Source organism: Hydra vulgaris, chromosome 05 (assembly GCF_038396675.1).
Source record: "Hydra vulgaris chromosome 05, alternate assembly HydraT2T_AEP".
Taxonomy (NCBI): Eukaryota; Metazoa; Cnidaria; class Hydrozoa; order Anthoathecata; family Hydridae; genus Hydra; species Hydra vulgaris.
Window position 1 is genome coordinate 9,203,991 of NC_088924.1, and position 15,812 is coordinate 9,219,802.

General features: G+C 27.9%; 1 protein-coding gene across 1 annotated transcript in view; it reads right to left on the reverse strand.

The window, feature by feature from the left end:
• Positions 1-1,654, reverse strand: part of LOC136080525 (CD320 antigen-like) — a 69,243-nt gene extending 67,589 nt beyond the window's left edge. Inside the window, exon 1 of the mRNA XM_065797302.1 lies at positions 1,509-1,654. The gene's annotated coding sequence lies outside the window, so the exon portion shown is untranslated. The remainder of the gene's footprint in view (positions 1-1,508) is intronic.
• Between the last annotated feature and the right edge of the window lie 14,158 nt (positions 1,655-15,812).

Sequence of the window (15,812 nt, forward strand, 5' to 3'; positions counted from 1 at the left end):
TTATTATTGAAAAGATTTTTCAAAAATTTGAAAGATCTTTTCAATTATAGCATTTTAAAGCTACAATTGTAGTTTTATGTATAATTGCTAATGCAGGTGACACACTTTGTTTATTATTTCGAGGATGTAATGCCTCTTATGTAAGCTTTGGAGCTTTTCTAAATATATCTTTCAGATCATTATCATTATGTTAAATCTTAAATAAATCTTCCCAACTAATATATCCTGATCAACAATAAATATTGTTATATGCATTATGGCATTTACAGTCTGGAAAATCAAATTTTTTACTATTTAATAAATCATTTATATCGTTTTTGACTAAATGCACACTATCGCAAAATAAATATGCTGTCTTTCCATGATTCTGTGGGTGAATACTAAATTTTTTGGATTCAGACTTGAACATTGTAACTAATGATGATAATGCATTAACGTTAGTTGAATAATTGTCTGTAACTATACCGCGCACAGTGAACAATGAATCTATTTGATTTTTAAGGTTGTCAGCTATTTTTTGTGATAGCCAATTTCCAGAGAATGTGGATTCTGGAATTGCTTGAACAATAAAAGGAATAGATTCTTTTAGTCCTATCATTGTGAATGCGACAATTCCTTTGTACAAGTTACCTGTTTTGTCAGCACTATTGTAATACTCTCCTTCTTGATATTTTGCTGCTTTTTGTAAATTCATTTCATCTGTTATCAAAATATAATACAGAGATATTTTTCCTTTATCAAGTAGAAGTTTTAAAGCCATTAGAGAATCGATACCTACTTGTTGAACTTTATTTAACAAAAGTTTTAGTGGTAAAGGAAACTCTTTAATTAGCAGTGTGTATGCCTGTATATTGATGTATATCGTAAAAGTAATGCATACCAAACCTCTGTTGAGTATGGTGGCCTGACTTGTGGCTGATAAAGCTCTCTATCTGATAGAGAGCTTTATCAAGGGTAACCAATTCAAACGTAGCGTAACATTAAAAAACATATTTAAGATGTACTTTAGTTACATCTTAAATATGTTTTTCTAGTCTCAAATCTAGATTTAGTAACATTACGTTACGTCTCAATTGGTTACACTTCAAAAATTTAATATATATATATATATATATATATATATATATATATATATATATATATATATATATATATATATATATATATATATATATATATATAGTCAACTTTTTTAAGTTTGTAAAACATAATACTATTTATCATTATTGTCAAAAAGGATATTTCAACTTACTTTGCAAGAGCCATTATGGATACCCTTTTCAAAACAAACTACAGTTGAATAATACAGCGCATCTGTATTATCAATTGTAGTTTGTTGTATTAAAGCATCGCTTTAACAAATAATACTTGTATAATATATATATATATATATATATATATATATATATATATATATATATATATATATATATATATATATATATATATATATATATATATATATATATATATTCCAAAATTTTGTTTATATTTATAAATGGTGTTACCTTTTTTTAGTATTTTAGTAATAAAAATTGTATGTTTAGCAGAAAAATTTCCATATTAAATTTAAATCAAAAAACTGCCAAAACTGCGTAATAAATATGCAGCAACTAAACTGCATAACCATCAAAAACATAATTTGAAAAAGTTTAATTTTCTTGTTAGTCATTTGAATTTATTGTCAATTGATTAAAAGATTACCATTGTATTTTGTCAGAAACATAACTTATATATAATTACTTTCAATACTATTGTTTTATCAAAAACTATTGTTTTAATATCAGCAATAGTTCGATTCGTGTATTAATTAGAAACATATTGCTCAAACTTTGATGTTTTTTTATTGACCTAATTTACTGTTGAAATGCATTTTAAGCTTTATTTTGCTTACTTACCGCCGCTTTGAGAAAAATCGTTCCGTATCAAAAACTTGGCTTTTTTATCTAATACTTCAAAGTCATTTTCATCACTGATATTCACAAGAAATTTTAACTCTTTAACTTTTGACCGCTTTTTTTTAAGCTTTCATGTAAATATCATGGCTTTTGAATGCTTAACACTCTTTTTTAAAGACTCTATTAAAATTTTTCTATTAGTTCAAATCGTACATTTTTTGGCGCTTCTTCATTGCTTATTAAAAAATTACAACCTTATCTGGGCACTTGCGATTAACCGACGTAATTTAGTGGGAAAGGGTAACTTAGTGGAAAAACTAGTTTACATTCAGTTGCATATTTTGTTGCTGACATTTATGGATGTTTAATTTAAAAATAGTTCATTTTTTTACAGTCGTTTAATGATAAACTATTTACAGTTCTCCGAGGATTCTAGGATCAGGTTATTCCTCCTTTTATTTTTATACCATTGAATTATTCTGAACACGTGTTTTACTTTTTTACGATACTAGAATAATAAATTGTCTGATTAAATGGAGAAAAATAAATGTATATAGAGAATGGCTTTTTCATAAACGTACAGTAATCACTTGATGGCTCAAACCTTCAAGAGACGAATAAAATAGTTTGACATAAATTTTATAAAAAATTAGGTTCGATGAGAGTTTCTTTTTGTCTTAAAATGTGGTACTAAATTATTTCATTTTCGATATTTAATAGGATCGTAGTTTAAAATAGAGTTTTTATAAACAGGTAGATAAGCCTAGTTAAAGAACAAAGCCAAAAATGGTTTTAGATTGTTGTATTGTCTCTGTTATATAATTGCTCAAGCAACAAGTCAGAATGACGCTTTTTCAGTTAAAAGAAAAGTTTTGAACTTATAATTGCTAAGGTTAAAAATTTGTAACCGAAGTGAATTACTCTCTTTAAAGTTGGATGGATAAATTTTGGTGAATCGTGGTGAAGTTAAAGGCACATCACCTTATGCAATAAGCATGATTTTATAAGAATATATAATTTTCAACTTTATTATACCCCTAAAATCTTCAATATCTTTTTAACAAAATCAATTACATAGGAGCTATCGGACATTAGTAAAGGCAAACAAACTTTTCGTGCTGTAATGAGTCGTAAGCGTTTTCATATCTTTCAAGAGTTTTGAGATTTGACGACAAAGCTACTTGATTATTAAAACGCAGCAATAATAAATTTGCCCCTATTCAAATAGTACAAATACTTTCAAAACTTTTTAGACTATAAGAAAATGTTACTGTTGATGAACAGCTGGTTCTATTTTGTGGACGTTGTTCCTTTAGACAATATATAAAATCCAAACCAGCTTAGTATGAGTAAAGCAATTGTTATTGTGTGATTCTAGTACCAGATATGTCTTGAATGCACAAATTTATATTGATCGTTTTCCTAAGGAGGGCCTAGAAAAAAATTGAGGACAACAAGTAGTTTATGATTTAGTTGAAGTTATAAAGTAATTTGGAAGTAATGTTATAATGGACAACTTTTCACATCAGTAACACTTGCACGAGACCTTTTGAAGAAAAGTCTAGTTGGAACGATATACAAAAATAAAAAAGAAATTCCTACAAAATTTTTCCCTGCTTGGACGCGAGAAGTCTAATCTTCAGTGTTTGGTCACCAAGAACATTTAGCTTTAGTCTCAAATGTTCTAAAGCAAGAGTTCAGTCATCTGCTGAGTAGCAATCATCTTGATGCAGAGTTTTTGAACCGTCCTGACAAAAAACCACAGATAATTCAGGACTATAAATCAACGAAAGCGGGAGTATATACTCTTGACCAAATGGTCTTTACTTTTTTTTCAAAAGTTGTAAGAATAGCAATACTCTATAAAAGTTAATAAAATCTGTTATTTGTTTGTTTATTTTTTATAATTAAGGTGCCCTATGGTATTCTTTTACAAATTCCTATAAATTTTTGCTGCTAATATTTTGTAACTCGGAGGCATTTAAAGCCTACATGAAATAAACATAAGATGCATCCCAGAAGATTGTTTTTTAAAGAACTCAAAATTAAATTTCTAATAGCAAACCAAATCCAATCAAATTTGTTTTTGAAGTTCCACGATTCTATTCAAAAGTCAATTGCAATTATTTCAACATAAAATGTTGAAATAAGTTCTTCAAGGTCGTTCAACGATCCACAAAATAAAACAAAAAGTAGCAATGACATAAAAGAGGCAAAAGAAAACGAGGTAGATGCAAGTTCTGTTTGATCAATAGATAAAAAAGTTTGTGAAAAGTATTTCTGAGAAATGTAACGATTTTGTATGCTGTACACACTGCAAATTTCTTTGTGAAAACAGTGCGAAGTATATATAAATATATAAATTTATATTAAATTATATACATGCATATAAGCATATATGTAACTAAACATATATATATATATATATATATATATATATATATATATATATATATATATATATATATATATATATATATATATATATATATATATATATATATATATATATATATATATGTATATATTATAGATATATTAAAATATATATAAATGTATATATATATATATATATATATATATATATATGCATATACATATATATATATATATATATATATATATACATATATATATATATATATACATATATATATATATACATATATATATATATATATATATATATATATATATATATATATATATATGTACATATAAATATATATATATATATATATATATATATTTATATATATATGTATATATAAATATAAATATATATATATGTATGTATAAACATATATATATATATATATATATATTTATATACCAATATATATATATATATACCAATATATATATATATATATATATATATATATATATATATATATATATATATATATATATGTATATATATATATGTATATATATATATATGTATATATATATATATATATGTATATATATATATATATATATGTATATATATATATATATGTATATATATATATATATAAATATATATATATATATATATATATATATATATATATATTAAAATATATATATATATACATAAATACAGTATTGGACGAAATATTTGCGACCAACATCGAACAATGCTAAAAAGTGTTCCTAATTTTACATGTCTTAAAAACGAACGAACTATACTACCAGAGCAAACAGTTCAGGAGTCTGGAGTCATAGCATGCCATGACATGAGCAATCAGCTGACAGGTGACAGCACAAAGGCAAAATTTCGTTGACAAGTGCCATTTTGCAGCGACAAAACAAGTGCAACTTTTTTGGTTTGTTTCATTTTCTTAAGAATGATCCGTGTAAACGCACAGTGGTGGACAAACGGCCAGTAGGTGGACAAAATGGGAAAAATTTTAGTTTTCTAATCTTGAAAACCTATTTAATTTTAGTATCTACATATATTAGGAGAAATCTATTGATAATTTATTTATATTGAATCCCTTAGTTACCAGGACTCTAAGCATTTGAATATTGAGATAAAATAAAAAAAAATAAAAATTATAAATAAGTAATTAACGTTGACATCAACGTTGTGTTATATTTCAATTACATCTACGTTTTTGAAACAAAAAATTAGTACATGTTATTCTAGAGTATTTAGAGATAAGAAAAACCAATGTGTGAAATAAATTTGTCATAGCATGTTATCTAAGTTATACTTTGAAAATCACAAATTAAAAAAAAAAATTTCTCAAGAAACTTATTTTTTGCCGCACAATAACTAATAATTACCACAATTTGCCATGTGTTGTCTTATATTTATTTGAGCTATATGATGTTTCAATCGAGTTTTAATTGATTGCTCGCCCCTTAAATCCCCGTTCAGATTTTATGTATGTTTTAACTTGGTTGCTATGGTACTAAATTTTGCATAGCAACAACTCATTTTTACATTAACGTTGTTTTAACAGTATTTTACTTGCGCTAAATACACAATATTGGGGGCATGTATTAAAATGAGATTCAGAATTCTTATGAGGTTAACTTTTTTTGGTTACTATGGATACCTTACTTTGCATAACATAGCAACAACATATTTTCGGTAGTTGTTAGTAATTTAATTACTAACACTGACAGTAATTTAATTACTTTTAATTTTAATTACTAACACTTGTAGTAACTTAATTACTAACAAGCATTAGTAGTCCAGGCGGCATATATATTATAACATTTTACTTTTAAATACAAAATACTTGTTACAATAATTATTTAGATATGGTTTTGTTAAACTCAGACATTCATAATTTTCTCCAAAAAAACAATCTTAGTATTTCAAAACAAAATATTACTGGAGATATATTAAAATTTATTCAGCCAAAATTTGCTGATTTTAAAGACGTTGATTTTAGACATGCAGTTCAACGATTTGTTTACTTGTATATAAAAAAGGGGAAATCTGCAAACTATACTGTGAAAAATTTTGAAAAGAAGTTTGTGAACTGGCTTAATTAATATTTAATTGTCAGAAAAAAAGACAATGAACCAACTGCAAGTAGACGTGGTCGAAAACCAGTTGCATTTGATAATAGTTCTAATAAAACTAAAAAACGGCGTGTATCTTGTTTAATTAAATCTCATTCATCCAATGAATTATTTTTTGCTGCTAATAAAAAATTTGGAGATGAATCTGTTGTTATTGCTGCCAAGAATGTTTTAAATATATCAAATACAGATAAAGCAACTAAATATTCAGCAGACGAAGCACTGGCTTTAATAATTGATGCAAGTCTGACAAAAGCTTCCTATCAATTGATTAGAAGCAGAGCCTTGGAGAAAGAATACAACATCTACCCCGCTTACAATGATGTCAGAGATGCAAAATTGAAATGTTATCCTGCAAACATAACAGTGGAGGACTATTCAGCTTCAGTTCCTTTAAAAGATTTAATGACTCATACTTTGCAAAGAATCTGTGCAGCTCAGGAACCTGTGCTAAGGCACTTGATATTGAACGACAAAGCAATAAAAACAATGACACTAACGTGTAAGGCTGCTTTTGATGGTGCTACTGGCCAAAGCATTTATAAACAAGTTTTATCAGAACCCGACATTAACAGAGATTTAAAGCGTGAAGAATCATTATTTATTACTTGTCTTGTCCCATTGGATTTGACTGGATTTAACAACAGCAACGAAAAGGTGCCTATTTGGAGAAATCAAAAGTCGTCCTCCACAGCCTATTGTAGACCCATAAGATTTGCATACAAAATGGAATCCAAGGAATCTGTGATTGAAGAAGATCAGTACATTAAAAGTGAGATAGAAAGCTTGGGTATAATTTTATTAGAGGTTTGCGGATCTTCTATTGAAGTGAATTGTATTATTGAACTTACAATGATTGATGGGAAGGTTCAAACAATATTATCTGAAAAAAATAACTCATACCAATGCTGTTCAGTGTGTGGTGTCTCTCCAAAAAATATGAATAGTCTTGATATCCTTAATATAGATTACACTAACAGAGAGTTCAAATATGGTCTTTCCAGTCTTCATGCATGGATTCGATTTTTTGAGATGTTATTGCACATTGCATATAAAAAAGAAACAAGAAAGTGGCAAGCAAGATCTAAAGAACACAAAGAAAAGGCATCTGTAGCTAAACAAAAGATTCAGACTGATTTTATGAACAAAATGGGACTTGTTGTTGATTTCTCTAAAAGTGGTGGTTCTGGAACAAGTAATGATGGCAATACCTCAAGGCGTGGTTTTGCAGCATATGAACAAACAGCTGAAATTCTGGGTATTGACCAAAACCTTATATTCAGATTTTACATTATCTTGGTAACGCTCTCTTCAGGATATGAAATAGACTGCTTAAAGTTCAAGGATTATTGTTTTGACACTTTTAGACTATATGTGTCCCTTTATCCATGGTATTACATGGCTCAATCAGTTCACAAAGTATTGATACATGGACATGACATAATTAAAAGCCTTACATTACCCATCGGATTTATGTCAGAGGAAGCTCAAGAGGCTAGAAATAAAGACTTTAAATCTTATCGCGAAAATTTCAGCCGAAAAACATCCAGAAATGCAACAAATACTGATCTTATCAATAGACTCCTAGTTTCCGGTGATCCTGTTATTTCATCATTGCGGAAATCAACATCACAGCAAACAAATCATAAAGCATTTCCTTCAGATGTTTTACAATTACTTAAACAATCTTCAAACGATATTATTGTTTTATAATTTTTTGATGTAATTTAAAATTGATAACGCTTTCTTGCACTATTTTTTGCTTTTATTATTCCTAAAACATTATTTACCTAAATACTCAATTTTTATTCAATATAGGTGGGTCAAAAATCCGATAAGATATTCAAATATCAATTTACCACTTTGTAACTAAGGAAAGTATCCGGTAACTAAGCAATATAAGTATCCATAACAACTAAATTTAAAAAATTATCACTTTTGTAAGAAGTGTGATCTCATATTGGTACTCATGCCAAATTTAGTGAATATAGCACTTATAAAATATCTGCAGATAACAAAAGTAGGTTGTTGCTAAGCAAAATAAAGGTATCCATAGCTACAAAATAAAAAAATATTACCTTCATAAAAAGCGCAGACATCATATTAGTACTCATACTAATTTTAGTGAATATAGCTCTAATATTAAATTAGTTATGAATTTTGTCCAGTAAAAGTGCATTCTGGCCCACTGTGCAACGTCACGGATGTTTTTTATTAATTAAAGGAAGTATCCAGAACTATGCAGAAGTTTCCAGAAGCATGCTGAAGTTTCCAGATGTTTCGAGAAGAAGCATCTGGAAGCATCTGGAAGCATCCAGTAGCATCCAGAAGTATCCAGAAACATTCAGAAGCATCTAGACGCATCCAGAAGTTTCGAAAAGAAGCATCTAGAATTTTCCAGAACAAGTTCACACAGGTTCATTTTACTATATAAGAGACATGTAAATCGACATGTAATTCAGTCAGTATATGGAAGTCAATCAGTCAGTATTATCAAGACAGTTTATCGAAGTGAGTTTTTTCAAAGTGTTTTATCGAAGAACATCAGGAAGTGAAATACAACAAGAAGTGAATTACAACAAGTCTTTCATTACATCAATACAGTCTACATTCAACCAAGACGTTGTGTTCCACAGAGCATTATTGTATCATCACAAGGTAAATGTAACACGGTAAGCCTTGAGAAACGTGATTATTTATTTTTATTATTTTTATGACTTTAAGTGCAAAAATGGCTCCCGACAGTCTTGGATTGGAACTAAGAAAGTAATTTACTTGCGATTACGTAAGTGGAATGTCGCAAAAAAGTATTTGTGATAAATATCGCGTGAATAACTGGACCGTATCAAGATTATGTTCCAAATATCGTTCTACGGGGAAGTTGGCAGCAGATAACAATGGTGGAAGACCGCGTTCCACCACTTCAGAGAGGATTCTATGATCGTCAGATCCGTCAAGAAGGATCCCTGGATATCATCAGTCGAGATACATAAGCAATTAGAGCTGCCTGTATCCGACCGAACATTCAGACGACGTGCTGTTGAAGCCGGATTGTTTTCTCGACGCTCTGTAAAGAAACTGCTAATTTCACTAAAAAACCAGAAGAAAAGACTTCTGTTTGCTACATCTCATATTGACTGGAATGTGCAGAAATGGCGAACTGTACTGTTCAGTGACGAATCGAAGTTCAACATCATTGGGAGCGATGGCATTTGCCGTGTACGTCGACCGGCCGGAAAACGTCTCGATTTACGATACTGCCATAAGACCGTGAAGCATGGCGGAGACATGGTAATGGTCTGGGGGTGTTTTTCTACAAACGGTCTAGGTCCAATACATCGAAACGATGGAATAATGGACCGTTTCATGTTTAAAATATCCTGAAAAACGTTATGATACCTCATGCTAAATGGAATATGCCAATAAAATGGTTTTTTCAGCAAGACAACGATCCAAAACACACTGCAAAAGTAGTCAAGCAGTGGTTTTAAGACAACCACCAATCGATGATGGTTTGGCTGCCTCAATCTCCGGATCTCAACCCTATCGAGTACCTGTAGGAGATCGTTAACCGCAGAATTAATTGTGAAGGTGTTCGTAATAGGGATCAACTGTTTGAACAAATCCAAAAGGTCTGGGCAGGGATTCCACCAAGTTTCATTGATCACCTAATCGAATCGATGTCTTGAAAGTGCAAGGCTGTGATTGACAACAAAGGATTCGCCACGAAATATTGATAGCGATATACAGCTTGGTCAACATTTTGTCGAGTTGCACTTATTTAGTCCAGAAGGAAATCAATTTTTTTTAAAACTTTTGATTAATTTATTAATTTTCGTGTACCAATAATGAATATTTTGATGAATAAAACTTGAAGAACTTTGTCTCTAAACAGTTACATAGATATTTCTCTAAGTTGAAAAAATGCAGCATTTATATATATATATATATATATATATATATATATATATATATATATATATATATATATATATATATATATATATATATATATATATATATATATATATATATATATATATATATATATATATATATATATATATATATAAATGTATATGTATTTATTTAAATATTTTTCAGTTGATAGCAAAGTATTTTATTATTTTTGATAAAACAGAATAAAATTATCTTGGGTAATACTTTTTAAACAACGATGTGTTTTTAATAAAATACTTTTTAAGCAACGGTAAGTTTTTAATAAAATAAATAACAAGAGCAAGTCAATTAGGGACAGCATTGTTGGGATATATACAAAAAAATTAGTTTTACTGCTTATTTTCAAATCTTATTCAGTGGAAATGTCACAATCACGACTTATTGGTTACACCTATTGTTATATATAAACATATTTTAGTTCCAAATATAAAAATGGTTTTTTTTAAACAAAAAACTGTATGAGAAAAAAAACAGATGGATTGAGCAAAATTTAATACAACATTTTTTTTTTTACAGTTATCGCTTTGTGTCGGATTTCTATATTATAAAAATTTGTTTTAAAAAATTTATTTTTATTCAGAACCACTTATGTAAACGTACGGCGTATTTTATAAAAACAAGAAAACTAGAAACAAATTTAATATTTTCGGAAACTTAAATATATATGGAAAATAGTGTTTGCAGTTTTTGGCAATGAAAACTTATTTTTACTGCAAACGCAGTAAAAATGAACTTTTGAAGCAAAACAAATTTTGTGCAAAAATAAAATGTAAAAACTTACAGTATCGGACGAAACGAGTGCAACCAAATAATGCTAATTTAGTTTCTATATATCAAGATGCTGCATTTTTTCAATTTAGAGAAATAACTATGTAACTGTTTAGAGACAAAGTTCTTTAAGTTTTATTCATTAAAAAGTTCATTATTTGTACAGGAAAATTAATAAATCAATCAAAAGTATTAAAAAAAGTTGATTTTCTTCTGGACAAAACAAGTGCAACTCGACAAAATGTTGACCAAGCTGTATTTCGCTATCAATATATCGTGGCGAATTCTTTGTTGTCGATCACAGCCTTGCATCTTCGAGGCATAGATTTGATCAGGTGATCAATAAAACTTTGTGGAATCGCTGCCCAGGCCTTTTGGACTTGTTCAAACAGTTAATCCTTATTGTGAACACCTTCACGATTAATTCTGCGATTGACAATCTCCCACAGGTTCTTGATAGGGTTGAGATCCGGAGATTGAGGCAGCCGATCCATAATCGATAGGTAGTTGTCTTGAAACCACTGCTTGACTACTTTTGCAGTGTGTTTTGGATCGTTGTCTTGCTGAAAAAAACCATTTTATTGGCATATTCCATTCAGCATGAGGTAACATAACATTTTTCAGTATATTTTTATACATAAAACGGTCCATTATTCCATCGTTTCGATGTATTGGACCTAGACCGTTAGTAGAAAAACACCCCCAGACGTTTCGGGACTTAAGGGACTTAAGTCTTAAGGACCTTATTATATCTAAAGTTAAAAGTTTTGGAGCATAAAAAAAGTTACAACGAACTACATTGAGGAACAAAAACAGGATATTTACAGAAACTTTTCAATTTTTAATCTGGAGTACCAAAGTGTTATTAGGAATAAAGCCTCAGGGTCCAGTTTTCAAAGTAATATGATCTAAAGTAATGTTTGAATAAAATAATATGCTTTAAAATGCATATAGTTATACATATAACTCCTGATAGTTAACTATATGTATCACTAGTTATAAATATAATTTGTTATAAAAACTTATTCTTTAAGGTTATGTTTGAACAAATTAGTACCAATTAATTCGAATTCAAGATTTAGTTAAAGTTCAAGTTAAAGTTCTTATTTATTCATTGTTTTTGTTAGTTTTATATTTATTTGTTCAAATTTATCAGTTAGTACTATTTTTTACTACAGTAAGAATGTTTATCATTGTTGAACGTGATTTTATTATTAACTTAATTTTATTTTCAACATATTTTGACAACACCCTTTATATTTTAAATGATGACAGCTTTACTTTTCTATTGATGTTAAATTTATTACGTTTCAATAACTCAGATTGAGTCTTAACTGAACTATTGTAAGCTTTGTAGGGGTTTGTTGCATATCAAATGGTGTTGTAAATAAAGTAAAAATAATATATATATATATATATATATATATATATATATATATATATATATATATATATATATATATATATATATATATAAATATATATATATATATATATATATATATATATATATATATATATATAAATATATATATATATATATATATATATATATAACATTAAAACAATAAAATTGATACAAAATTTCACTTTAAAACGAATACCATTAACATTGTGATGATAATAGCATTAGGAAACTAGTATTTATGTATTATTATTATACTATAAGTAAATAGTTTTTTAATTCATTTTATAAAATAAAGACTGACAACTGATAATTAATAGAAATAAATACAAATTAAAAAAATCATGTAAACTTCATTTATTGTTTCTCAATACTATATTTATGTTAGTTTACAAAGTTAAAATCAATTTAGAGCATTGTTATTAGTTCTTTTGTGATTTGCACTTCCACTTCCGTCTCTCAAATTTATAAAATAGGTGGTCAAAGCTTGCTCAATAGGTAGGTTCTCAGCATAACAATGCTTTTTTCTTACACTTTCTAAAGAGAAATATGGCAAATTGATTACTTAATTTACCTAAATCATAGGGTCATCTATGCATAATGATGTCAGATGATAACCCGGTTTATTGAACACCTTTACCCTTTATCAAACTCAGTCAATTTTTTTGCCATCTCCCATTGAAAATGATGTCAGTTTTTGTTATCATATTATGATGGTATATCTGAATTGTTAATATAATATAAAAAATGCATATACCAACAATTTTTTTCTGGTTCAATTATACATTTATTCTCAACAGTACTAAAAGTAAAAAAAAAAAACATAAATTGTTTATTCAGATAAGCAAGCTGAATTTAAATTGTTTTTCCTATGATACTCTACAGTTTTAGGCAACAAAAGCAAGAAATTTTTAGACCCCATTGTTGGTGTAAATACCTCTAAAACCTGCTCATAGCTAGCATAAATTGTTTTAAAATATTTTACTTTTTTTTTATTCAATTTTTTAATTGACATTATTTTGGTCTCACACTGCCCCTCTATCTACTGGCATTATTTATGGATGATCCCATAGCCTAAATACTATATATATATATATATATATATATATATATATATATATATATATATATATATATATATATATATATATATATATATATATATATATATATATATATAAATATATATATATATATATATATATATATATATATATATATATATTACTTTATTTACAACATCATTTGATATACAATAAACCCTTACAAAGCTTACAAAAATTCAGTTAAAATTCAATCTGAGTTATTGAAACGTAGTAAATTTAACATTAATAGAAAAGTAAAGCTGTCATTATTTAAAATGTAAAGGGTGTTGTCAAAATATGTTGAAAGTAAAATTAAGCTACTAATAAAATCACATTCAATAATGATAAAAATATTCTTACTTTATTAAGAATTAGTACTAGTTAACAAATTTGAACAAATAAATATAAAATAGTGAAAAAACAATGAACAAATAAGAACTTGAACTAAATCTTGAATTTAAGTTAATTGGTACTAATTTGTTCAAGCATAACCTTAAAAAATAAGTTTATATAATAAATTTTATGTATAACTAGTTATACTTATAAATAACTATCAGAAGTTTTATGTATAACTGCATGAATTTTTTAAATTTATATATTACTTTCGATTGTATTGCTTTGAATACTGGACCCAGAGACTTTTTTCCAGGGATGCGGAGTCCCAAAAAGGACTTCGGATTTGAAAGTCACAAAAAGATTACTTTATCCTAGTTTTTGGTATCCAGGAGCTCTAAAAATAAAAATAAGTCTATGGACTACTATTAGGAAAAAAAATTAGGACTTTTAGGTTAGAGGAACAATTGTTTTTTGAGCCCGGAGTCCTTAGGTATAATGGCGGCAAGGACTCCGGGACTCCAGGCATAAAAACAATAAGTTTCAAGTCATTAAATCTCATGAATTTTTTTATTATAGTAGATAATAAGTCAACAAACATGTTTAGAGCTTCTGGACACTACAGACTTGGAAAAAGTGAAGATATAAAGCCGGAGTCCTTTTGGGACTCCGCATCCCTGCTTTTTTCCCAATTACACTGTGGTACTCCAGATTAAAAATTGAAAAGTTTATGTAAATATCCTGTTTTTGTTTCTCAATGTACTTTGTAAGTCCCTTAAGTTTTACGAACCTTATTATATATAAAGTTAAAAGTTTTGGAGCCTAAAAAAAGTTACAGAAACCTCCCTATCTCCCCCCTATTTTAATATTTTTTTTTAATAAAGAAAATTTGTCTTTCAAACCAGCATTTCTTTGTGGGACACTGCAGTGTCCCATGCATGCATGCTTGGTTTTTGACAATATTTGAACTTGCATCCGTCAATTGTTTGCAGATAATATACTCAAGAACTATAAAAACAGACCTTGACATCGCGCAACAAAGTTGTTAAACTAACGGCCAATTCCTAATACTGTGTTTACATTTTCATTTTTTAACATTAGACGAAAGTTTGTGTTCACGCTTTTTTAATAAATCTTTAAAATTTGATTGGTTTATAAATTAGATAGCGCAACTTCAAGACGATAATGTTGTAAGGTTCAAGGGGTTAACATTGTAAGGTAATAATATTGTCAAACTAACGATAAGTTTTTGTAATAAGTAAAATGCCTTTAAAATGCTGTGTAACTCTTTGCAAGTCGAACAATGTCAAAAACAACAAAAATATCAATTTATACAACTACAATATCAATTACGGCTACAACAAAAATATCAATACTCAACTACAACAAAAATATCAATTTATAAATTCCCGAAGAATCTAGAGGAGAAAAAAAGGTGTAGTGAAGCTATCCCTAGAACTGGTCTTATTGTTAAAGACTATACAGCAGTATGTCAACTTCATTGGCTAAATGAAGCACCTTTTGAAAGCAAATATGAGAAGCAACGACCTTAAAACCCACCATCTGTTTTTAAAAATATTCTGCCTAGTTGTTTAGCCACACCAGCAAGTAAAGTTAGAAAAACTGTAATTTCATTCGGTTTTGAAGCATTTTACCAGATGAGTTAAATGATTTTCTATAAGAGGATGAACTTATATTTGACGATATTCAATCTTTGTTAAGTGATAATAATGATGTTATTGTTTTCCAGCCTAATAAAAAACGTTTACATATACAATCAAAAATGTACAAACTTGGTGTTCCATTATTTATTTTAGTAATTTTCAATGATTATTC